The sequence below is a fragment of the Misgurnus anguillicaudatus genome, chromosome 14, assembly GCF_027580225.2.
Source record: "Misgurnus anguillicaudatus chromosome 14, ASM2758022v2, whole genome shotgun sequence".
Classification (NCBI taxonomy): Eukaryota; Metazoa; Chordata; class Actinopteri; order Cypriniformes; family Cobitidae; genus Misgurnus; species Misgurnus anguillicaudatus.
In genome coordinates this window covers 20377497-20402034 of record NC_073350.2, presented here as the reverse complement: position 1 = coordinate 20402034, position 24538 = coordinate 20377497, and the positions used below count along the sequence as shown (strand labels likewise).

At 35.7% G+C, this 24538-nt stretch overlaps 1 protein-coding gene and 1 long non-coding RNA gene across 2 annotated transcripts in view; one reads left to right on the top strand and one right to left on the bottom strand.

Annotated features, from left to right (window-relative positions):
• Positions 1-8553, bottom strand: part of lrrn2 (leucine rich repeat neuronal 2) — a 69772-nt gene extending 61219 nt beyond the window's left edge. Inside the window, exon 1 of the mRNA XM_055185171.2 lies at positions 8219-8553. The gene's annotated coding sequence lies outside the window, so the exon portion shown is untranslated. The remainder of the gene's footprint in view (positions 1-8218) is intronic.
• LOC141369472 (uncharacterized) lies at positions 1509-21469 on the top strand. The gene is made up of 2 exons (XR_012373208.1): positions 1509-2606; positions 20872-21469. It is a non-coding gene; the product is annotated as an uncharacterized lncRNA (long non-coding RNA).
• The last annotated feature ends 3069 nt before the right edge of the window (positions 21470-24538 follow it).

The following is a 24538-nucleotide window of genomic DNA, read 5'->3' as shown; positions in this document are numbered from 1 at the left end:
AACATGCATTTTCAAACATGCACACATCTTGTATCCAGTACTTTGCCTCTTAGTTACTCAGAACTATATATATATATATATATATATATATATTTTTTTTTTTTTTTTAAACAATTGCAGTTTAACATTGCAAGAGCCAAATTTTAAAGGTCACGTTCTTTCTGTTTTTAAACCCTAGTTACTGTGTAATATTGCTATAATAGCATAAATAATACCTTTAAAATTAGTTCACTGCCAGGTGATATATTTTCTTTAACAGAATTAGCCTTTCAAAGCCTACAGCGAACGGCCGGTTTGGACTACAGCCCTATACTTCCTGCCTTGATGATGTCAGTAGAACAGTTTGTTGATTAAACTCCGCCCACAGGATTACGGCAGTCGCCAGCTAAGCTAACGGCACGCTAAGCTGCTATCGAATCACAACACACTAAACAAACTACACAATCAGAACTCAATACGTTTTTCTGAAGGAGGGACTTCACAGAACAAGGAAGACATCAGCCTGTTTTGAGGACAGTGAAAACAGCGCTATACAGATAAGTAAATTGTGTGAAAAAATATCACTTTTTTTTACACGTGAAACATGAACACATGTTATATTGCGCAGTGTAAACAATCAAAGCTTCAAAAATGCAGGAAGAACGGGACCTTTAATAGTTTACCTATGAACATTGCACAAATAAAGTGCAAGTGTAAATAATCAACACACATATTTTTCAGTAGCACTAACTGTAATGCAGAGTTCTAAATGTCTTTTCTTTATAATTGTTTAACTTTTCTAAATTGTTATATTTCAAGTATTCACAACATATAGTCAGTCTTTTTCTAATGACTAAAATTGCACTTTTTGTTTTTTAATATTTTAAAGATATATAGGCCAAACCGCTTTTCCATTGTACACTACATTCAGACACGACTGTCGGAGTCGTCCCCTAGTGACAGTTGTCATGAAATTTCAATTTAATTTTAAATCTGTGTCAACATAGGATAGGAGAGAAGCTCATTCAAGTGCAAGAGCCTTCAATCTATGAATATATTCATACTTAATAATTTACTGATCAGTAATCATCAGATGTTTTTAAAAGATTCAAGTGTTACTGATAAAGTTAAACAACAAAGAATAATCATTCATAATTTTCACCTCGCACACAGTGTTTTGATTGGAACACACTGAAATACATCACTTCGGGTCTGCGTTTGGCATGTGGTGTAGTCGCACAAGTATTTTTTTATGCACCCAAAGCTCAAATAGGGTAAAAAATGTATGCACCTGCAGATTGGCAACCCACGCAGTCCCTCCTTCCAGTTTTTTGTCATTTGTCATGTACAGTGGAAAGGTGGCTTTTAAGTAACCATGCTGATAAGACAAACGTGACTGGCTGACCAGTTGACTAGCCCTGATGTACAGTATCTTTAACTACATTCGTCTTATGTGACTCTATCTGTGAACTCCAGGCTAAAGTCTCATAACCTAACTATGGGATTAGGAGCATCAAAGTTTTGATTTCACTTTCATTTCAATTTTTGACATGGCTTTACTCAGTCAATATTAAAAATATCAAGGTTATATTTTAACAGAATGTTCTTTACATTATGTAGGATGATATTATGTAGAAAAAACTAATTTACAAAAATGACTTTAGTTCTCATAAGTTTATTTTGAGTTGTTTAGTTAGTCAGGAACCATTTTGTCCATTTCAGTAAAATAGTTAATTAAATAATAAAAAACAAATATTTAAGAATGGTTGTTAAAGATTATAGACTGATTCATTGACTAAAACATAGCTTATTAAAGCAATTCATTTTTTTATTGTGTGCACCATGTAAGGACAAATGCAATAGAAACTATGTTCTGTATTTATTGTCTTTGTATTCCACAGTCTGAGAGACATGACATGCAATTCAGACTGCAAGCTCACATCTCAGCTAAAATATATTTATGTGCAGTAGATGCAGTAATGGTGCTGGAAACACTGTCAGGTTATTTAAGCATGGCTAATGAATACAGATGTTAACAGAGGGGAAATCAATCAGTTTCTGTATTTTTATTTTTAAAAAGGAACAAGAGCAGGTTCTCTATTCTCCCTAAACTGTATCTCATTATATGACTGCTCCATTGGACCACAGATGACCTTTGTATCTTTCCCCCAAAGTCTTTTTACATCAAATTCATGCTTCTGTTGCTATACCTTTGCACCTGTATGAAGCCTAGTTTTAAAGGGAATTATCTAGAACTGTTTAAAGCCCAACACAAGATAAAAAAGGTGGATTATGTAAGCTTCACGACAAGGACTGGAATGATGATAAGTTAAACAAGATATAAGCCATATGTTTTAATTCAGTTTAAGGCTACATATTTCATTGTCAACCATACAAAGAGATAAGGAGAGAGAGAGAGAGAGAGAGAAACATGTTTGCATGTGGTAAATAACACAAGATTGTATTTCCTTTGTTGCAGATCAATAAACACAATCGACCGTGCTGTTATAGTCAAATGGGCATGTCTTTACAACAACAGATATATCTGCTAAGCCACTTCTAACCTGTCTCGACGTCTTAATCATGGAAACATCTGGCAACACCGAAGATTCATCAGTGATGGAACGGTGGGGTGATTTGCATATATTTTTATCTTCACATTCTCTTCCTTAAATTCACCGTATCACCTTTCATTTTTTCTTCTTTTGCACTTTGAGGCATCTGCTCAGTCACACCCTTTGAATCATTAGCGATGCTAACATGAGAACAATTTAACAGATGTTTCTGTGATGAACTAACTCTCATCCACACACACACACACACACACACACACACACACACACACACACACACACACACATACTCCAGCACTTACCTGCGGGATGACAACATAGTTAAAGTCCTACAAAAATCTCCATCTTACTATTGCTGAAACACTGCATAATCAGGAAGGAACAGTGGCACAGAGGTCAGGCTATAGCTTGCGCATTTGTGTTTGAAAGATAACTCTTAATAATTGTTTGGAGCTTTAAAGCCCCTGCTGTTTTATTTTTAGAAGGCAGTGTTTTGTTCTTCAGTTGTGGTTCTTGTCTTAGAGCTGAACATGAAGCAGCTGTTGACTGTGGACCATGGGTCTGGTCTCGTCTATAAAATGCATTTCTAGGCATTTAGATTACATTTAGATGTACATTTGTAGAACCATCACCTGGGGGATTTTTTTAATACAATTGGGTCAAAAAGGGACAAACCTCACCGTTGGAGTAAATTAACCCACAAAAAGTTTATATTTGACCCAACAGTTGGTTAAAATAACCAGGCATTATGGTTTGAAGCAACCCAGCATATGTTAAATTCTACCCAGTCTCACAAAGTTTCGTGATATAGTCACTTTTTTTGATTCTTTTTTCATGCTATTATCACGAAATTTAGTGTTTTTTCGTGATCGTATAACAAATTCCTGTCTTCGTGTGACCATCACGCACTGGCCACTCAACTGCCTTTTCCTATTTTTAACCATTGTTGCTTCGGTTTAGGGTTAGATTTGGTGCTTGCATTAGAATGTCACTATATATAATGGTTTATAATATTTTTTCGGATTTATTTTTCTATATGTCGCTTGGCGTTAGGGTTAGAGTTGGGTTTGGGTAGGGATGTCATTTTATGTAAATCTTACACTAAACCGAAGCAACAATGGTAAGAAAATAGGACAAAACAGTTGAGTAACCAATACGTGATAATCACACGATAACAGGAATTCGTTATACGATCACGAAAAAACACAACATTTCGTGATAATAGCATGAAAAAAGAATAAAAAAAATGCGTGACAATATAGCGAAATTTCGTGAGACTGGGCTGGTTAAATTATAATCAAGCAGGTTGGGTTCATTGATTTTTGACCCAATGCTGGGCTGACGTTTTTTAGGGTGCAGGTATCGGAAACATGTGACCCTGGACCACAAAACCAGTCATAATAAATAAGCTTTCCATTGATGTATGGTTTGTTAGGGTATGACGATATTCAGCCAAGATGCAACTATTTGAAAATCTGGAATATGAGGGTGCAAAAAATCTAAATATTGAGAAACTGCATTTTTTGTGATTTGCACAAAAGTTTCACAAAATGCCTTCCAGGAAAATTTTCTTCAAAAAATATATAAACATACAAATATATCAAATGAAAGAACTGACCTTCTGCTTTCAAAAAAAAAAAAAAAAAAACAGGGAAAAAACATTTCATCCTATCTATATTTTTTTCTGTGCTTATAAACTCTTAAATATGGGTATTGTTCTTTAAAAATATTTTTTAGCTAAAAGCTGAAATAATTGCATTTTTGTAAAGGAATTTTGTTAGAGATCAGATATAAAAAGATTATCAAAACATACACAGAGTTTAAAATGAGTAAATAATGTTTTTGCTTCAGTTTGTGCACCAACTGGATAATCACGGTATTGCAGATTACCATAAAAATTTGTCAGGAACACTTTTTTATGCAAATGTTTTCTTTTAATGGCAGGGAAAGAGTTAAAGTTATCCAAATAAAGGTCTTAGCAACACATATTACTAATTATAAATACATTTGTGATATATTTTTATGAAATTTACAAAATATCTTTATGGAACATGATCTTTACTGAATATCCTAATAATTTCTGGCATAAAAATCATGTATTTGTGGCTGTTGCTACAGATATAGCCGTGCGAGTTATGGTTTTGTGGTCCAGGGTCACATTTAGTGTTTTTGCATGATAACAGCTTTTGGTACTAGATATTGGTAAATATAAACCCTGTTTTTTTATTTTTGTTGGTACCTCTGATGTAGGGGTCTAGATGCTTCAGTGTTTTATTCAAATTTTAAAAACTATCAGTCCATTCATTGGAAGTCTACAAAAGCTTATTACTTGCATAACTTTAACATTTTCTTTTGTCTTTAGACATTATTAAGAGCCCATTATTCATTAGGTTTTTTTTATAAACTCTTAAAATTTTTATTTCTTCGCCCTGGATCCCCTAAAATCCTTTTAGTCAAGAGTTCTTAAAAGAACCCTTTCTTACATTTTATAGTCTTTGAGAAAACTTTTATGCAACAGAAAGGTTTTGTGGACGTCCAAGGTTGTTTAGGGAACCATAAAACCCTACAAAAATCTCTTTAGGAACCTTTATGTTCAATAGTGTAAGGAGACATTTGAATTAACTCTGCAATGCACTTGGCACAACTAATTTGCCTCTTATCTGAATGAGATGTGAATCATAATAAAGGTTGATTTAGAGCTATGAGGATTATGAAACACATCTGCGATACCAAATGTGATTTGATTTCAGTTTCTGTAACTGCCAAAATGTCTTGAATATCTTGCTGAATGTTTGTGTTAAATAATTATTTTATCCCTGATTACGAACACAGTAAAAAAAAGTAAAAATTGGTAGATTAAAAAAACGCATTAACTAAAATTTTTCTCATAAAAGAGACATTTAGATTGCTTAGCAACTATTATAAACCACTAAATAGGAACCCTAAAGATAATAACGTTCACTGTGGTGCAGTGTGAAAGATCATAGAGCTCCCTAATGCAAGCAGAAGTGCATTTTTGCATTCAGTAACCGTGCCCATACAGAATCTAATCAACATTGCGATAAACAAACTATGCAATTATCTTTCCAGTCTAGTCATCAGGACAAGTCATGTGTTTAATTTCATGGTACGACTTATTAAGAATTTATTCATTGATGTCTGCGTGCAGTTTATGAGCCGTCAGAATACTTTCACCACAAATTGGAACGTTTGATTTAATGTCACCAATTCCCTGTTCAAAACTCAATATCCGAATTAAATAGCTTTTCATCAAACTTGTTCATTGGGGGGGGGAGGGAATTACTGTAAATGGGCCAGATTTTTAATGTTAAAATTAGGGCCGTCAAACAATTAATCGCGACAAACACATACAAAATGAGTATGTTTTATATTATATATAAATAAAAATGTTCTTAAATGTTTACATGTATATGTATATATATATATATATATATATATATATATATATAAGAAGAGTTTCGTTGCAAAACGAGATAAATCCATTTTTTTACATTTTTATCAAAACATGTTTATTATTATGTTATCATGTTATTATTTAGTTTTATGGTGCTACTTAGTTGTATTTTTTAAGTTATAAAGGTTTAAATCAAAACAAACCAACTGCAGTTGCATTGAAATTAATTGGAATGCACAACCAAAAAACAAGATTTCTGAACAATTAAAAAATGGTGGTTATCTCGTTTTGCAACGAAACTCTTCATATACACATACATGTAAACATTTAAGAATTTTTTTTATACATAATATAATGTAAATATACACGCACAGTGCGCACACATATCATGCAAACACAACTTTTATTCTGTATGTGATTAATCGTATGTGATTAATCGCAATTAATCGTTTTACAACCTTAGTTAAAATAAAATGTTATATTCCTATTTACCCAAGCATTTAAAAGACAGAATAAAAATGCAATTTGAAGGTTGGGTTTTCTAAAAAAAAAAAAAAAGAGTAAATATACCCTGCGTTTGACCACAGTAGGCGAAAACCAGTAGTCAAGGCGAGTAGTATGTCCAAATTCATAGTAGCTTATTCGATAAACAGTATGAAAAGTACCCGGATGACCTAATACTTTTGGCAAGATTTTGAAGTGTGTATTCGATGGACATTTACTATCCCGTGAGCCCCGGGGGAGGAGTCACCCAATGAAGAAGAAGAAATATCAAAAATGTCAGAATGCGATAACGCAACTCAAATGTAAATGCATAAGGAAAAGAGCTGTTCCTTGTGATTAAATAAAGCTTGTTTAACATCATCCAAGTTAATTTCTCACTTGTTGTTATGACGATGTATGTCATAGTCACGTGATGTATCAACATGGTGGATGTAGTACATCCGAATTTCATTCACACTAGCCATATTCATACTAAAGTATATAAAACGTACTGTTTTAATGGTCGATGAGTACTTAATCTAACGCAGTACGTACTTTCAAAGTATGCGATATCCAACGTCTTTAAAGCACAGATTAATGTTTTATTAAGCATCTTGACACAGCCTAACGCAAGGTTTGAGTTTGTGGCGCGAGTTAGTAAGTTTATTTGTCCCATGACAGACATAGCAGAGATAGTTTGGAAACCTGTGTGAAAATAATCATTATTTTCCAGCTTGTTAACGCTAGTGGCCCAAACATGACGAATGTTAGCTCTCGAAACATTCGATTGCATTTGCTTAATATAGCAGAATTCAATTCCTCTAAGGCTCAATTAGGCTCTGTTTACTAAATAAACATACATAAGAATCTCGCAGGCGTACTTTGGAAATATACAGGAACATTCCATCATGCATTTAACACACACAATCTGTCTTCATTGTCTCCGTATAAAGCACCAGACACCTGCCAGCACTCTCACGTGCGTCGGTTCGATCTTCCATCATGACACCCACACGCGCACGCTTCCTCCCCACACATGAAGAGGCAGAGAAGGATTATCGCTGAGTTCCCTCAGAGGAGAGTGTGGAGGAGGACAATAACAATAGGCTTGCTGTGGCGACCGGTAGATAGAGGCAGAGAGCGCACGCTGGCTTTTGCAAATTCAACTGCGACAGCCGAACAACCGGGCGACGCGGCCAGATAGCAACAGCGGGGAGGAGGAAGAGGAGGGGAGAGGAAGAGAGAGAGTTTCTGGATGCTGATCACTTCGATGAAATGACAGATGCGCACCCCCCACACACACGTCCACAAATGCACACACGCAGATTTGTTCGCTCGCACACTGCGTTATCCTTATTTTCGCAAAGCTCTGGCTGTGGACTTTCAATGCGACACGAAGCTCCTCCTCGGCCGAGCTAATGTGTGAGTCAGTGCAACTCTATCTCTATGTGCTCTGCATGCTGACCATAACTGCCATGCAGCGGGGTAAAGTCTCAACCTGTCAGGGCACAGCACAACTTGAGCTCTGTTTCAAACTAAAGACACTACAATGAACCAGATTTTGTGACACCAAGCCAACCAGTGACCAGATGAATCCTTTAATGTCAAAAGATTTATGTGAGTCGATTGATTTCTGACAGGTTGCTAGGTAACTTTGCATCTCAAATGATTTCCTTGTACTTGGGCGTAAACACACATAGACGTGGATTTGCAATGTCAGTACAAATGCGAGACACAAATGCAGATAGAAGGTGATAAACTTTCCTACCGTGACAAGAGAGGTCATTTCAGCATACATCACAGTCTCTTCTTCGGCTTTTCTTCTTGTCTTGTTGTCGTCATACGCTATTTGTCTTGTTTTCCTCTTTGACGTTAGTCAATCAACCTGTATCCTTGCTCACGTACATTCGCACACCTCCCGGGATTTTGTATGCACCTGCCTTAAAACTCAGCTCTATTTCTGACTCTGTGTAGGCGATCTACAGAGGATGAATCTGTGTGTTGCCTCTGCTCTCTCTCTCTCTCTCCCTCACTCTCTCTCTCTCTCTCTCTCTCTCTCTGTCTGTGTGTGGTTGTTGCTGTCAGAGGCTTGCGTACTTGAGTGAGAGAGACAAAGTGGAGGCAGATCTCTCTCTTTCTCTTTTTCTCGCTCTCCTCTTAGACTCCACTCTGTGTAGCCCCACCTCCTCCTTTTATAAGTCTCCCTTTTTGCCCCCAACCCCTTTTGCAGTCTGCTCTATTTTTCGTTTTCCCCCTTCATTTATTTTTTCCCAGTCAGACGGCAGTATGAAACCTGTTATTTCACTGTCACTTGCCTCCTATGCCATGGCTGCAATAGTCGCTTGCTTGCTTACCAAGATGGTCTCCTGTCATCTTTGCGCCTTTTGCTTATGAAAGGTGTGCATAGACTTTAATTATGTTTGGTTACTGATGTGCTTTCATAAGCTTTGTAGATAAATCTAATAATATTTATGGTCAGAGATATCCTGGACAATGTACATCATTCGTTGAATTCATTAAACTGTTGAGTCACTTTTGTGCAAACAGAGTTGAAGCAGGTGCAAAATGAGTATTTACATTACGCCACCGTGATTCTTTTTAGAAGTTTTTTTATTCGATTAAAAAAAAAATGAAACTATTATAGATTGCGCCCTGTTTACAAGCTACAACATTTTTTATCTTCAATTGATAATTTTAGCAGTTTATCAACAAATGATGAGCAAATGATGTAGAACTGTATTTATACCTGGCTTGCTGTGAAGTCAAGTGCACTTGAGGCATTTTAAGAGCCAATTCAGGTGCCTGGATCATGGTAGTGGAGTGAAGCTGTGTAGGTCCAGTAAAATATGCCAGAAAACAGTAGTCTACTGCATCGTCCAGTATTGCAAATTTACTAAGTTACCATATAACAGTCCTTCCAGAAAAACGCTGAACTTTTTTGGTGATTGTTGCGGGCAAAAATCCTTGATCTTGCGACACGTTTCCTTAAAAAATAAGATGGAATTTGCAGGATATTTATGCAATTTTATGCGATGAAATTGCGGGAACTTGCAAAAATTGGGGAAACTAGCAAAAACTGTTTGCAGCTTTTGCAGCTTTTTAATGATGTTCACGTCACTTCATAACATTCCCATGGCAACAGGGGATATGGCTGCGCTAGTGTGAAGTAAATGCAACATTTTTCAACTTTCTGCTAAGATATATGTGACTTTTTGCAACGAAAATGCGAGGATTATGAAATCATGCAAGCCCCTCATATTTTGCACGCGGAAATCTGTAATTTATGCGGCGAAAGTAATCCCCGCTTTTTCGTTGCAAAAAGTGATTCTTGCGAAATTAGAGTCATGAGGTGTCATGAAACATTTTGATAAAAAAAGTAAATGCAAAGTAAGAATATAAAAACAAGAAGCATACAGTTACAAACATCTCTTCACGTACTATGTTGCACATGATTTCAAATGACATCATACAAACCAATTTTGTTGTTTTTTTCCACGTTTAAGGGGAAATTTTTAATTTCCGCAATGTGTCCATGACTGGATTTGGGTTCTTTGACATGGAAATATTTATAATTAAAAAATCTAAAAAATGAAAAGCTTTAGTGCATGTTATACTATAAACATTTACAGTAAAGAAACATGTGGTATTTGGTGATCATTAGTAAATGTACAGACAATAATAAGGAATATAAATGTGTCCAAGAAAAATTTTCTCATCCTCCGCAACAATTTTCAATCATTGTTTAAGCCCTCAATAAACTAACATTTAAAAAAATAGTTGGAAGGGATATAATTGACTGTGACACTCAAGATGGCTACCAGGTAAGCATTTTTTTCTCTCCAGATAAAAGTCGAAATTTAGTTTGTCATAGTACCTAGACAACTTTTAAGTTCTCATTACCGAAACACGAGTTGTAAATGCATATATTTAATGTAATATCATGTTCCGGTAATTATAATTCTTGATAATGATAATCTAAAAAGTTTTAATAATTTTATAGGAAATATTTTTTAAATCCTCTAAAAATAATGGTTATAATAAGTTCAGACCTTAATCTTATATGTGCAAAAAAATGGCTTCAATCTGATGCTGGACACCTTCTAAGTCTGGATTTCGTGAGAATCACCCAATCGCGTTTTTCTGGAGGGGCTGATAAACACAAAGCACCCAAGCTGATGTTGTCTGTCATATATACTGTAAAACATCTCATAATTGATTTGAAGGAAGTTATTGTAATAAACTGATATATGATGTACAGTACAGACCAGCAGTGTGACCAAGTAATCAAATCCAAATGCATGCGTTAAAGTTTCTGTGAGCGTTTATGTGATGTTTTAGTGCAATATTTTATACCTGGTGGTGTTTATTACATATGATGGGGAATGTGATAAACCTGAGCTTTTTTCAATTTAGCCGCATTTCCCAAGTTTGCCTGTAATAATGATTTTTTTATTACCATCTCTGAATGATTTTATGGCATGTCTGCTGGAGGATCCATTATACGCTGCCATGACATGATTCTTGGATCTGCGCTGTAGAAAATGCTCACACGACCAGCTTTGACATCAATTAAATAGCCTTACAGCTCAGGGGCGTGTGGAGCAGCCAAAATGCTCCTTTCTACGAGGACACATCGCACGGGGGTGGAGGGGGCCGAATCGGAGCGCACGAGGGATTACAGTTCACTAAGCCCATTTCTGCGGCCAAACTGGCATGATGATTTGTCCTGCGCCAGTTTGAGCGCGAGTGTTTGATCGATTACCCGTGCCGCGCCATCATTATTCTGATGTCTATTTGAATAGATGAGATGGGGCAGGCGAAGAAAAAAGCGAGGGAGAGTAATGTGAAGCGTTATAGTAAGTTTGAAGACAAGGGAGCGTGGAAATTGAATGGCAATGGCGCTAGTGCCAGGCTCTCGAAATGGTTGAGGTTTAACCCGGGGCTTTCCAACAATCATATTTTTGCTTCTTGCTTGTTCAAGGCCTGGTCAAACTTGTTATTATTTGACAAGTACTACTGGCCGAAATTGACTGCGCTGGCCTTTTTGCCATTATTTGTAAGTCTGGTCAAGCGGCTGATTATGACTGGATCCAGGGAAAATGATTTCTTGGAGCCAATGAGGAGTAAAGCTGAGGCTAGTGTTGACTGCGATCCTCATGGCCTCCCTTTTCCATCGCCATCATCTCAAGCATGTAATTTCAAAACTTGTAACAACACAGCAGGCTTAGTAATCAAAGCTGGTCCGAACATAACATGAACGACAAATGAGGGTCCAATTTCAGCACTCTGATATACATCATATTAAAACCATCACCAGTGTCTTATATCACAAGCTGAGATGACAATGACAGGCTGAAAAGCTATAGCAGATATTAAATGTAAGAGAAATGGTGCCACAAGGAAACAAATCAGGCTGTTTTTCCGACAGGCAATTAAAAAAAGGGAATGAGCAAGCCTTTAAAGTGCTGTTTGTCTTAATAGTCAAGTTGACCTTTGGCTCGCATGGACATGTTTCGAAATAGCTGACATGACAGAGAAAACCATGTGGGTCATTTGGACCACAATGACTGTCTCTCTCAGAAAAAAAAAACTGCAAAAAAAAATAACTACACAAGCTATTTTTTCTTTCTGCTGAGACGATTTTTTCAAATATGCAAAAATCATATTTTTTACAAGTGCTTATACTACATAAAAGCGAGTTTATTTTATGCCTCAGATTTAAAATCAATGTGCTTTGTCACAGTTCAATTTTATGTGCTATTGTGAATCTCTACTATTTACTATTTTATAGCTTTGTTGCAAAACCTTAGTGAGCTGGCACTTAAAGATGCTGTAGATAGGCCTTACATGAGACTCCGTTTTAGGGGTGTAGCTTCTGAGGAATGTGGGGCAGTGGTCACTCCCTCAATAATTAGTTATAGCAATTGCACAGCCCCCCCCCCCATTTTTATTTGTATTATAAATAAAAATTATGAACAGTTAAAGGGATAATTCACCCACAAATAAAATTCTGTCAATATTTATTCAAGTTGTTTCAAGCCCGCATACATTTCTTTGTTCTGCTGAACTCAAAGGAAGACATTTTGAGCAATGTTTGTAACCAAACAGTTTTTCAGCCCCATTGACTTCCATAGTATTTTTTCCTACTATATAAGTTAAAGGAATAGTCAATTTTCTTAAAAGAAAAATCCAGATAATTTACCACCATGTCATTCAAAAAAATGTTGATGTCTTTCTTTGTTCAGTCGAGAATAAATTATGTTTTTTAATTAAAACATTGCAGGATTTTTCTCATTTTAATAGAGCCCAACATTTAATACTTAACTCAACACTTAACAGTTTTTTTCAACGGAGTTTCAAAGGACTATAAATGATCCCAAACGAGGCATAAGGGTCTTATCTAGCGAAACGATTGTCATTTTTGACAACAAAAAAAATATGCACTTAAACCACAACTTCTCGTCTAGATCCGGTCGTGATGCGCCAGCGTGACCCCACGCAATACGTCATGAGGTTGAGAGGTCACAGACGACGAACGCAAAACTCTGCCCCAGTGTTTACAAGTATTGAGAAAGAGGACCGTTCCGACGTTGTTGTATGTCGAATGATACTAATTAATGTATTTGTGTCAGTTAATTGTTGACAATGGTCCGCAAATGTGCGTTTCATATATGTAACACGTGACCTCTCTACGTCACTACGCATTTACGTTAGGTCACGCAGGACAGGACCTAGACAAGAAGTTGTGGTTTTAAAGTGCATATTTTTTATTTTTCTTGTCAAAAATGACAATCGTTTTGCTAGATAAGACCCTTATGCCTCGTTTGGGATCGTTTATAGTCCTTTGAAACTCCGTTGAAAAAAACTGTTACGTGTTGAGTTAAGTATTAAATGTTGTGCTCTATTAAAGTCCATTAAAATGAGAAAAATCCTGCAATGTTTTCCTCAAAAAACATAATTTCTTCTCGACTAAACAAAGAAAGACATCAATATTTTGGATGACATGGTGGTGAGTAAATTATCTGGATTTTTTTTAAGAAAATGGACTATTCCTTTAATGGTGCTCCTGCTTCAGCAAAACAAAGAAATATATACAGCCCTTGGCAGGCTCTCATTTGATTTCAGTAGTTTGACATTACAATCTTAGAATCTGGAATCTGATAACGCTAACACGCATACAGGGATGATTATCTTCAATCCAGTCTCCAAACTCAGGGGTGTCGGACTGGGGGTAAAACCAGTACTGATTACCAGGGCCCCAAGGGGAGAGAGGGCCCATGAAAAGTTTTACCTGAATATTTTCATTTCCTAATTAAATTTCATAATGAATGTCAGATGAAATGTAAAGTTAGTGTATTGGCTGAATAACTGTTTGACTGACTACATTTTGTATAAGTAAAAACTATCTAACGTCTCAAGGTCCCACCCCTTGCTAATGCCCCAAATGGTTTAGTCCATCTGCACACGCATTTTGTTTATGTTAGTTGAGCGTCTGGTGGCGCGCAAACTTCTGCGGTGCGGTTGAAATATCTTTCTCAAAGAAAGCTAAATCAGGCCACCTATAGTGCTAAACTGTTTGAATATCTTCGTGATTGTTAATGCTAAAAATGAAATGACACAACCCATTGAAAAAGCAGAACATACACTTTCAGATGATAATTTGGTTATAGACTACATGCAATTTGAGATGAAAGGCTAAATAAATAAACTGTATACTAATTCTGTTTGCATACAAACACCGTTATAATAGCCTAATTTGAAACATGTTTAATTTGAAATGAATAGGCTATAATATCTAAAATTAGCAAAAAAGGCTTGTTTGGTTATCATACAGTTTTTTCATGTAGTGATTAGAAAACTAAAATGGAAATATCGGGGGGGCATCAGGACTGCCTATGCATAAGGCCCGGGACCTTGTGCTATGCCCCTGTGCAAACTAGACTGTCCTCTGCATGAGCCTATCGAACCCAGTCTCACGGAGATGCGTATAAATCGCACGAAATGTGAAAACTCGTGCAATACATACGCCAAATTCCAACTTGGCGTGCATATGATATGCCAATCCTTCCCGCTCATCCAAAACGGCGCATCTTTTTTGTCGTTTTATGTATTAGTTTCTTAATTTTTTTAATTTTTTACCATTGTCGCTTGGGTTTAGAGTTAGAACAACTTTTTTGGTACATAAAAATGACATCTTAACCTAAACCCCAATTCTAACTCCAAGCGACCATGGCTTAAAAATAGACAAAAACATGGAGAAACCTATATATTAAATAACCTCCTAAAGCAAATCTCAAATCTAACCTTAAGCCTAAGCGAAAATGGTTTAAAAAACAGAAAAAAATGAAAAATCAATATATAAAACGACAAAAAAGATGCGCCGGGAAGGACTGGCATATCATATTGTCTGTCTTATAACAGGGTATCTTATAAGATGGCTGCCTTAAAATGCATTCTCTATAGGCAGGAACTCCTTTCTGGCACTTCATCCATCTAGACTATTTTTCCCTACCTTTGTCAACCATATCACTGACTTTCTTTCCTGTGTTGACATTTGATTTTAAATTTCTTGTGGGTTGGAAGGACAAGCGTGTCAGTAGCAGTAACTCATGCATCAGATGCTTGAGTGGTCGGAGAGCTGGAAACTTCTCTATGATGGATAAAGCTGCTTTTTTGTTCCCATCATCCTCTCTGTCTGCGCGCTGGGTTGAGTGATATTGGGTTGGGGTATCTATGACTAAGATAAAAGAGCTGTTGCATTTCATTTTTGGCCTAGTTGAGATTGCGTTTCCTGCTCTGGGTGGAGGTACATCGTGGGTTATGGTTGCTGACACTGATGCTACAGCGAGAAAGAAGCTTTCTGTTCTTTAAACAGATTTCTTTTACAGAACCGTATGCTGCAACATTCATTTAACATTGCAGAGGTTTTAGTTTGATCCTGGCAAAGCAGAACTAATACACTTTTCAGTGCCTAGTTTTGTTTTTTTATAAGCACTGGCATTGAAATACAAACATTCAAAGTATTTCAGCATTGCAGCTTCTTTGCTGTTTTATTCCATCTGCGGGATTCGTATTTAAACAGGTGAACATAAATATCAGATGGATCTGTTTCTTTGATGTTTACTTTAATAAGGAATTTCCATGGCTTAAATAGAAATCAGTCATATATAAGTATTGTACAGAACTTGTGTCATGTGAATAATGCTGACAAGACCAAGACTTTGAGGGGTTGAGACCAAGACAAAGTCCAGAGTTTATCGAGACCAAGTCAAGACCAGACCAGCACTTTTCAAACTCATCTGAAAATTCCACATAAACAGAAATTATACGATTATTTATTATTAGATTATTCAATTAATATTGCGCTTATATAAGATATTGAATTCAAATGTTGTCTGATAGGCCCACACAAAAGCATTTTTTTGTGGCATTTTAACATCCTTCAGAAACTCTATGAAGTCTGACCTTTGTAAAATAGCATTAAGTGGAATAATCACTGTTACAGAAGACTAACAGCAGAGAGGGACATTTTGACTTTTGGGTCAATTGTTTAGTTAATGTGGAAATAATTCATGTTCATTTCATTCTGCTTCCATCTGCCTTTACAAAAAAGTATTGGTGGTAGTGAAATTCATGTACAGTACCATGATACAAAAAACCTTTGAGTACCACATTAACATGGTATTTCCATAAAAAAACATTGTTTTGTAAATTCTATCATTTAGTTTAATAGCCATCAGTGCCACTGATGAATGTGATTCATTTTCTGCCCATCCCAGTACGACACAAGGCCCAGACATTTTTTTTTTATTTCACAGTAGTCAAACTTTGATCTCTGTGCTAGAGCTGCACGATTAATTGTTAAAAGATCGATTCAACCCCCCAAACGATCTTAATCCAGCATTTCGACGATTCAGGTAATTATATATTCAAGTAGGAAAGCAAAGTCTACGCCCGATATTGACATTGTTTCTTATTCCCGATCTTATCCCTTCCTAAAGGGTGTTTAGCGGTTTAGAGGTTTCCGCATTCCGATTGGTTCCGCGGAAGTTTCCGCCTTTGCGATTGGTTGCTGCCGAACTGCGTCATAGCTCATTACCATAAAGTAATGTCAATCCATGTAGGTCTTTAAAATTAACAAAGTTTTTGAGAATCGTGAGAGAATCGTGATCTTTATTTTAAGCAAAAGAATCGTGCAGCTCTACTCTGTGCAGGTCATATATTTAATACATTTTCAACAAAGACGTTTTCACCTACACATTCAGATGCACACATTTAGCTTATGTACCTCAGTATTTTTAGTCATCTCAGGCTCTCACACATTGTACTTCCTGTGCTGTGCTTAGGGAGCCCAAGGGTTAGTTTTGTCAGCCGTGCATAAAAATGTGACTAAATTTGTTCATATGAACCCACTGAGGGGTTTTCTGTGTAAGTCTGTATTAGGCCAACCAAAGTGCTGAGCTTGATCACTAGCTGACTGTTGATCTTTTCATCTTATTTCACCTGCATGGTAATGCAGGCATATGCATAAAAATTGCATTGCAAAAATTGTCATGCAACAGAAATATCAGAATTTATTAAGATATTGTTGTGTGCACTGTAAAAAAAATGTCTGTAGAAATTACAGTATTACTGGGTATTACAGGCAGCTGCCAGTAACTTACTGTAGATTTTACATTTATGTTATTTACTGGCAATAGTTTGTTCAACGTTAAATGAACATGAAAGATTTTCAGTCTTTATCTTCTACAGTAAGTTAATGGCAACCAGCTGCATAATTACAGCAAAGTTTTTACAGTGTGGTTTATCAAATAGATCAGCAGTGATGCAATATACAGACGGATCCAAAAACGATATAAATTTGTGTCCCTACCTGTGAAATGCATATATTTACCATTTTTCTAATTAAATAGTTTGATTCTTTATTAATTATATTAGAAGCAAAACTTGTCGAATTGATAATTTTGCATAAATGTCACTATTTCATTTTAAAATTTAGATTTGGATTAAAGCTCTTACAATATGATTGTATCAGTGCCATTTGTGCGCCTCAACAGAGAGAAATTAAAATCTGACCTTGTTTAATAATAAAAATTGTAATGGTCAGGCTATATTAAAGGGAAATATGTTGTTAAAAACCTGATAAATGAAATAAAATAAATAAATTCAAGAAAATACATTTAAACCAAAGATATTTTGATAAATGATAGTTAGCACTCAGTTGATGGTATTGTCTTAAACACGATTTTAAAGAGTTTGGTTCCAAAACGCGATAAACGCCAAAAATTAGTTATCACCAAAATCAGTAGGCCTATTGTATCTGGTCTGTATTAAAATGTAAATTCTTAATTTTACGCAAAATCCAATATGCAGAGTGTTATTCTGTCATCTTTTCTCCCTTTTTTCCCAAAACACGATAAACGCCAGTCCTTCATCTCTGCAGAATGTAATAAATCCACTCAACAAATCACAGCGCACCATTCCACGCATTGTAAACAATAATGGGGGCGCTTTGAAAACACACAGAATACTAGTTTCCTCATCTACTTTGTACTTCATGATCAACAAACAAACAAAAACAAAATAATAATTTTGATGGCATTGAAAACCTGTGGTGGTTTTCTGAGACGCGGAAGAAACTTAATTAAGCCATCAAAATCAAATAATTTACGGGAGAGGCACTCGAGAGACGGAAAAATGCCAGCTGTTGCTTGTTTCCCCGACAGCATGAAGCTTCTGTCATGCTAACACATTGACCCCAAAGGATCTTTTGCCATTATTTTACTTGAAGTCAACGAAAATCGCGCAGGACCAAAACATTTTACAGCTGATCGCTGTCAAAAAAATTCAGTAATGACGTCCCAAGTATAACAGCAGTAATGACAGTGTTATTTATAGGACAAAGTTAGTGTTTTGATTAATGCCAATAATGTGAATGAATATAATGAATATAACATGGCAAAGATGAATGCACATTTATATATTGATTCAATAGATTTATAGCATTTTTAAAAAAAATACTTGTCAATTTATTGCATTTTGTGGAAAAAATAATCCGTTTTATAATAAATCTTTGAAAATCAAATTATGGATTAAAATGTTATTATAACCTAAAGATGCTATGTAAAAGTTTGTAACAGAAAATAGTGGTTTTCATCTTGTCACTTTCTATAGAAAACACATTTTTACAGAAATAGTCAAAATGGATTTATTGCGTTTTGGAACCAAACTCTTCATTTGTTTTTCCTAAATGACATTGCATACATATGTAAATACTGTATAAATGATCTTTGTTTTTAATATGAGAAAGTCAGTAGTTTCTAGTGCATGCTTTTATTTGGATTTAAGGATTAGGTTGGATTTACGCAGAATCAAAGCGCTTTCCTGTGATTAATGTAACAGATTTTGTAGGCTTGTTAAACCTGATTGTGAAGTCAACTGTGTGGTTTCTGTTTTTCTTGTTCAGTTTTGGCCTTTTCGAAGACAACACTAGAATTAGAAATATAATTAAACATTTATTTTCACAAAAAGAGCTTCACAGTTGAATTTCCATACCTGGTTCTTTCTTGTCACTATTAGCACACTAAATACATAAATACCTCACATTATGCTTTCTAGCCCTAGTGTTTTGTTGTTTATTATTGTATTGCCAGGATCTTTAATTCTGATGATGTAAAGACCAGTGGCATTTACTGTAAATATGCTGTTTTGTTTGTATTGTGCATAATGTTTTTACTATGCTAAGTATATTCTGGACGGTGGAGATTCATCAGTGTTTATATAAACGAATAAAGTTGCCTGTGGCATTTTATGAATCCCAGTGGCACATAGTGTGATTGTCTGTACATCAATATTCGTAAATGAGAGTCATTACCCATAAATTATTTACATGTTTACAGTTGCTTGAGTGCTGAGGCCACATAAAGACCGATCTATTAAACAAACTGTGAAAGTGAAGAGGCACAGAGGTGCTGTTTGCGTCCCCTGAGACTGCCGCTGTCTTGATGTCCAGCTAATGTCTGCTTTAAATGCTGTGGTTTAGTTAAGGTCAACAGGTATCAAGAGGACTCTTAAGTACATGGTCAAGTCAGGAGATAATCTTCACAGAAGGCCAACAGCAACCTTCCAGCAGTATGTCATGACCTTAATGCATTATTAATAGCAAGTTTAGCTAAGGTTTTTGGACCATAGTAAGACACAGAGCAAGGTATTGTCATGGTTAAGTACTATATACTACAACTTTGCTTTGTCTCAGGATTATACTGCATAATTTCTATAGTTTATACAGACACTGATTTTAGCGTACACACGAACATATGATAGATATTTCCCTTGTCCATCCTCTAGATCAAACACTACATTAAAGGGACATTCCAAAAATATGCTAATTTTCCAGCTCACCTAGATTTAAAAATTTAATTTTTAACACTTTAAAATCCATTCAGCTGATCTCCGGGTCTGGCATTATGACTTTTAGCATAGCTTAGCATAATTCATTGAATCTGATTAGACCATTAGCATCATGCTAAAAAATAATAATAAGAGTTTCGATATTTTTTCCATTTAAAACTTGACTCTTCTGTAGTTACATTGTGTACTAAGACCGACAGGAAATTAAAAGTTGCGATTTTCTAAGCAGATATGGCTAGGAACTATACTCTCATTTTGGCGTAATAATCAAGGACTTTGATGCTGTAACATGCCTACACCAGGCGCAGTGATATTACGCACTGCCCGAAAATAGTCCCCTTGGTTACTTTCAATAGCAGGGGACTATTTTCGGGCAGTGCGTAATAGGAAGATTTAAATAGGAAAAATATCCAAACTCTTTGGTTATTTTTTTAGCACAATGCTAATGGTCTAATCAGATTTAATGGATTGTGCTAAGCTATGCTAAAAGTGCTAGCACCAGACCCCGGAGATCAGCTGAATAGATTCCAAAAAGGTAAAAATCAAATGTTTAACTCTAGGGGAGCTGGAAAATGAGCATATTTTCAAAAAAAGTGGAATGTCCCTTTAAACATTTTGAAATTTCCTACACTGCGATATAAAGTTTCCACGGCCTTCAGTGAACAACTTTGTAACACAGAGTCCACTTATTTCAAGATTATATTGCCAAATAAGAAACAGATCCTGGTCTCTTGACCTTTTGGACATTTTGGGAGGCCTTGTCAAGTAAATTAATTGCCCAGTGACACAGGCTGCAGCTGAATCAGTCCCGTACCAGCCTAGCCCACCAAGCTTCATTAATTACATTAGGCCTTTCCAAACTGTAGGTCTACTTTTCACCCACTCTTCAGTCTCCTTCATCCAAAAAATTTGTATATGTGTAGAAGAGAGAGAGAGAGAGAGAGAGAGAGAGAGAGAGAGAGCAATAAAAGGTGAAAGCTCCCAGTTAAGCCATTTATTTGTGTATTTCAGAATCTGGAGGGGACTCTGAGGATCCTCAACACACACCATCAGACACAACAGTTCGATATCAAATGCACAAAGAAGCGAAATACAGTCTTGGGACTCAAATGAAGGTAACTTTCACTAAAAAATATTACCATCAAAACACATGATGAGTTTAGCTGCAATTAGCCAGGGCATTGGATGTGAGAACTGAATTTATGAGACGTCCTTCAGTTCCTCTCCGCTGTTGAAAATCCCTTTGAAGAAGACCTTTCCTGTTGACCTGCTTACTAGACTAATGAGAGTAATTTTGTAGCCTTGATATCCACCATTCCCATCATCCTCTCCCCTCCAGCTGTTTAAATGGCTAAGATCTCATGATGCTTTCATGAAATGTGCATGCGAGTTATAATACTTTATACAGTATGCAAAGAACTCATTTTAAATGTCATGCATATCTGGGAATCTGGGACTTGGTAATCTTGTGTTACTGATTTTAAAATTGTTAATGTTTACAACATAATGTTACTTTTCATGATGTCATGATGCTTTTAAAAAAGGGGCCATAGCCCAAAAGCATTTCTTGCTACTGAGGGGTATAATAAATTGTGTATTTGTTGCTTTATTAAGGAGAGCCAGAGGGCTTTTGCAATGAAGTAAATTTTCTACCTTCTACTTATATAAGCAGTACACCTTGTTCTCAAAATATGGCTCATGGTGCAACCTCAAGAATCAATACAAAACAACCAAAAGAAGAGAAATCGTCAAGGTCATCTCTGTTATTTTTCCAAATACTTTAGTTTTCACCTTTTTCTAAAGACAAGAATGTTATAAATGTCTAAAATATAAAGTAATAGTTTTAGATGATGTGTTACAGCCACGTGAAAAGCAGCTATTGTTGTTTAAAGGGACACTCCAGTTTTTTTTTAATATGTTTATTTTCCAGCTCCCCTAGAGTTAAACATTTGCTTTTTACCGTTTTGGAATCCATTTAGCTGATCTCTGGGTCTGGCGCTAGCACTTTTAGCATAGCTTAGCACAGTCCATTGAATCTGATTAGACCATTAGCATTGCGCTAAAAAATAATCAAAGAGTTTAGATATTTTTCCTATTTAAAACTTGACTCTTCTGTAGTTACATCATGTACTAGAATATTAAAAGTTGTGATTTTTTTTAGGCAGATATGGTTAGGACTATACTCTCAAGCTGGTGTAATAATCAAGTACTTTGCTGATGTAACATGACTGCAGCAGGCGTAGTGATATTACGCACTGCCCAAAAATAGTCCTCTGCCATTGAATGTAACCAGAGGACTATTTTCGGGCAGTGCGTAATATCACTACGCCTGCTGCAGCCATGTTACGGCAGCAAAGTCCTTGATTATTATGCCAGTTTGAGAGTATAGTCCTTAGAAAATCGCAACTTTTAATTTACTGTCAGTCTTAGTACACAATGTAACTACAGAAGAGTCAAGTTTTAAATAGGAAAAGTATCGAAACTGGAGATCAGCTGAATGGATTTCAAAATGGTAAAAATCAATTGTTTAACTCTAGACGAGCTGGAAAATGAGCATATTTTCAAAAAAAGTGGAGTGTCCCTTTAACATAGTAGTTACTTATATTTATTGTGTGTTTAGTGGTAAGGGTCTTTGCCTTTTGTTACATGGCCTCAAGAAAGGCTGATGTGGTTAGAAGAGGGACGAATTAACATTTTGGGAAAAACTTCAGATTTTAAATGAGCGTGTATATTACATGACATGGCATGTTGGCGAGGAGTCACATTATGAGTTTATGGCAAAATCTATGATATGGCAAAGCCAACGAATCTCAGATGTCAGAGACTCAGATGTAAAGACTCAACAGCTGAATCTGCCATGATTTGGCGCTCATCACGGTCCTTCCTAAAAATAGAAACCAAATCAGAATTTCAAATGAATCTCCGAGTGTTTGAAGATCAGCTATGTCCACAGGATACATTCTTCTGTTAATTCTCTCTTTTACACTCCCATCCACATCCTCATTTACATCAAGCAAGTGACAAATGATTATACTGCTTTTCTTTTGATTTGTAGTGCCACTTTTAATTTAGATAAAATGCATCATCTTTAAAAATATGCAACACAATAAATAGTAAGGGAAACTTCGTTCAGGCAAGAAAACGCAAGTGGGTCATGCGAAAGTTTCCACTCATAGCAAACTTTCCACTTAAAAGATATAGATTTACAGTATATGATACAAACGTAGGCACTGTTGGCAGGTGTTATGCATAGTTATTCTTAGGTAAATTGCTATCAGCATGGCAGTTATGTTGTCACAGCGTGAAATATACATTATTACAGAATATTATACAATAACTGCTGTAGGTGCTTACAGGCAAATCCATACTGTATGGAATCTGGAGACTTTGTCAGCATTTTTCGCTCTGATTCTGTCATAGCATGAATTTCTTAGGTTATTACTGTCATCAACAACACTTACTGTACAAAATGTAAAAAAGACCCTCTATACACTGCTATACACATTATACATTAAAACATGGTTCTTGGGGATATTTTTTGTATAACACAATACTGCTTAGATATTTTCTATAGCTCAACTGGTGCATTGCATTAATAAAACACACTTTAAACTGTACAGTGCTTTGGATGAAGGTATTTGGGTCAATGACGTGACGTTAATTATTTTGTATCAATATGGATAAATTAAATGTAAAAAGGTTAAAATTTCAAAATAAATTTGCAGATTACTTGCATACATTCTCTTTTTTGAGAACCAAGTCTAAAATTTCTGGTTTTATTTCATTTTGAAAGAATATTTGGGGGATAATTGCAAAAATGTCAATGTGGTGTAACCGGTCTGTGTCAATTGGTGTAACTAGTATTTTTTCTTATTAAAATAATTTATAATAAAATAATAAAATAATTATTATGAATAAATATATTCATAAAAATGTGGAATAAAATATAATAATCTAGTTTAGTGTAATAAATTATTTTTTTACATACATTTTTACATAATTTGTCAAAGAATATTTAAAAAACAGCTGTTTTCAACACACATGACACATATGACAAAAATGCAATAAAATTTACATTTAGAAATAACAAATAAAATTAAATTTTAAAATTTTCGTTATTATTATTTTTTTTCTTCTAATTTTAATGGACTTTAATGGACACCAACACGTTTTAATGCAGTTTAAAATTGCAGTTTCAACGCCGTTTCAAAGGACTCTAAACGATCCCAAACGAGGCATAAGGGTCTTATCTAGCGAAACAATTGTCATTTTTGACAAGAAAAAAAATGCACTTTTAAACCACAATTTCTCGTCTATCTCTGGTCCTGTGACGCACCAGCACGACCTCAAGTAATTGCGTAATGCAGTGAAAGTTCACGTGTTACATATGAAACGCAAATTAGCGGACCATTTTAAACAATAAACTGACACAAAAACATTAATTAGTATCATTCGACAAACAACAACGTTGGAACGGTCCTCTTTCTCCACACTTGTAAACACTGGGGCGTAGTTTCACATACGTCATCCGTGACCTCTTGACGTGATGACGTATTGCGTGAGGTCGCGCTGGCGTGTCACACGCACGGAGGAAGACAATAAGTTGTGGCTTAAAAGTGCATATTTTTATTTTTCTTGTCAAAGATGATAATCGTTTCGCTAGATAAGACCCTTATGC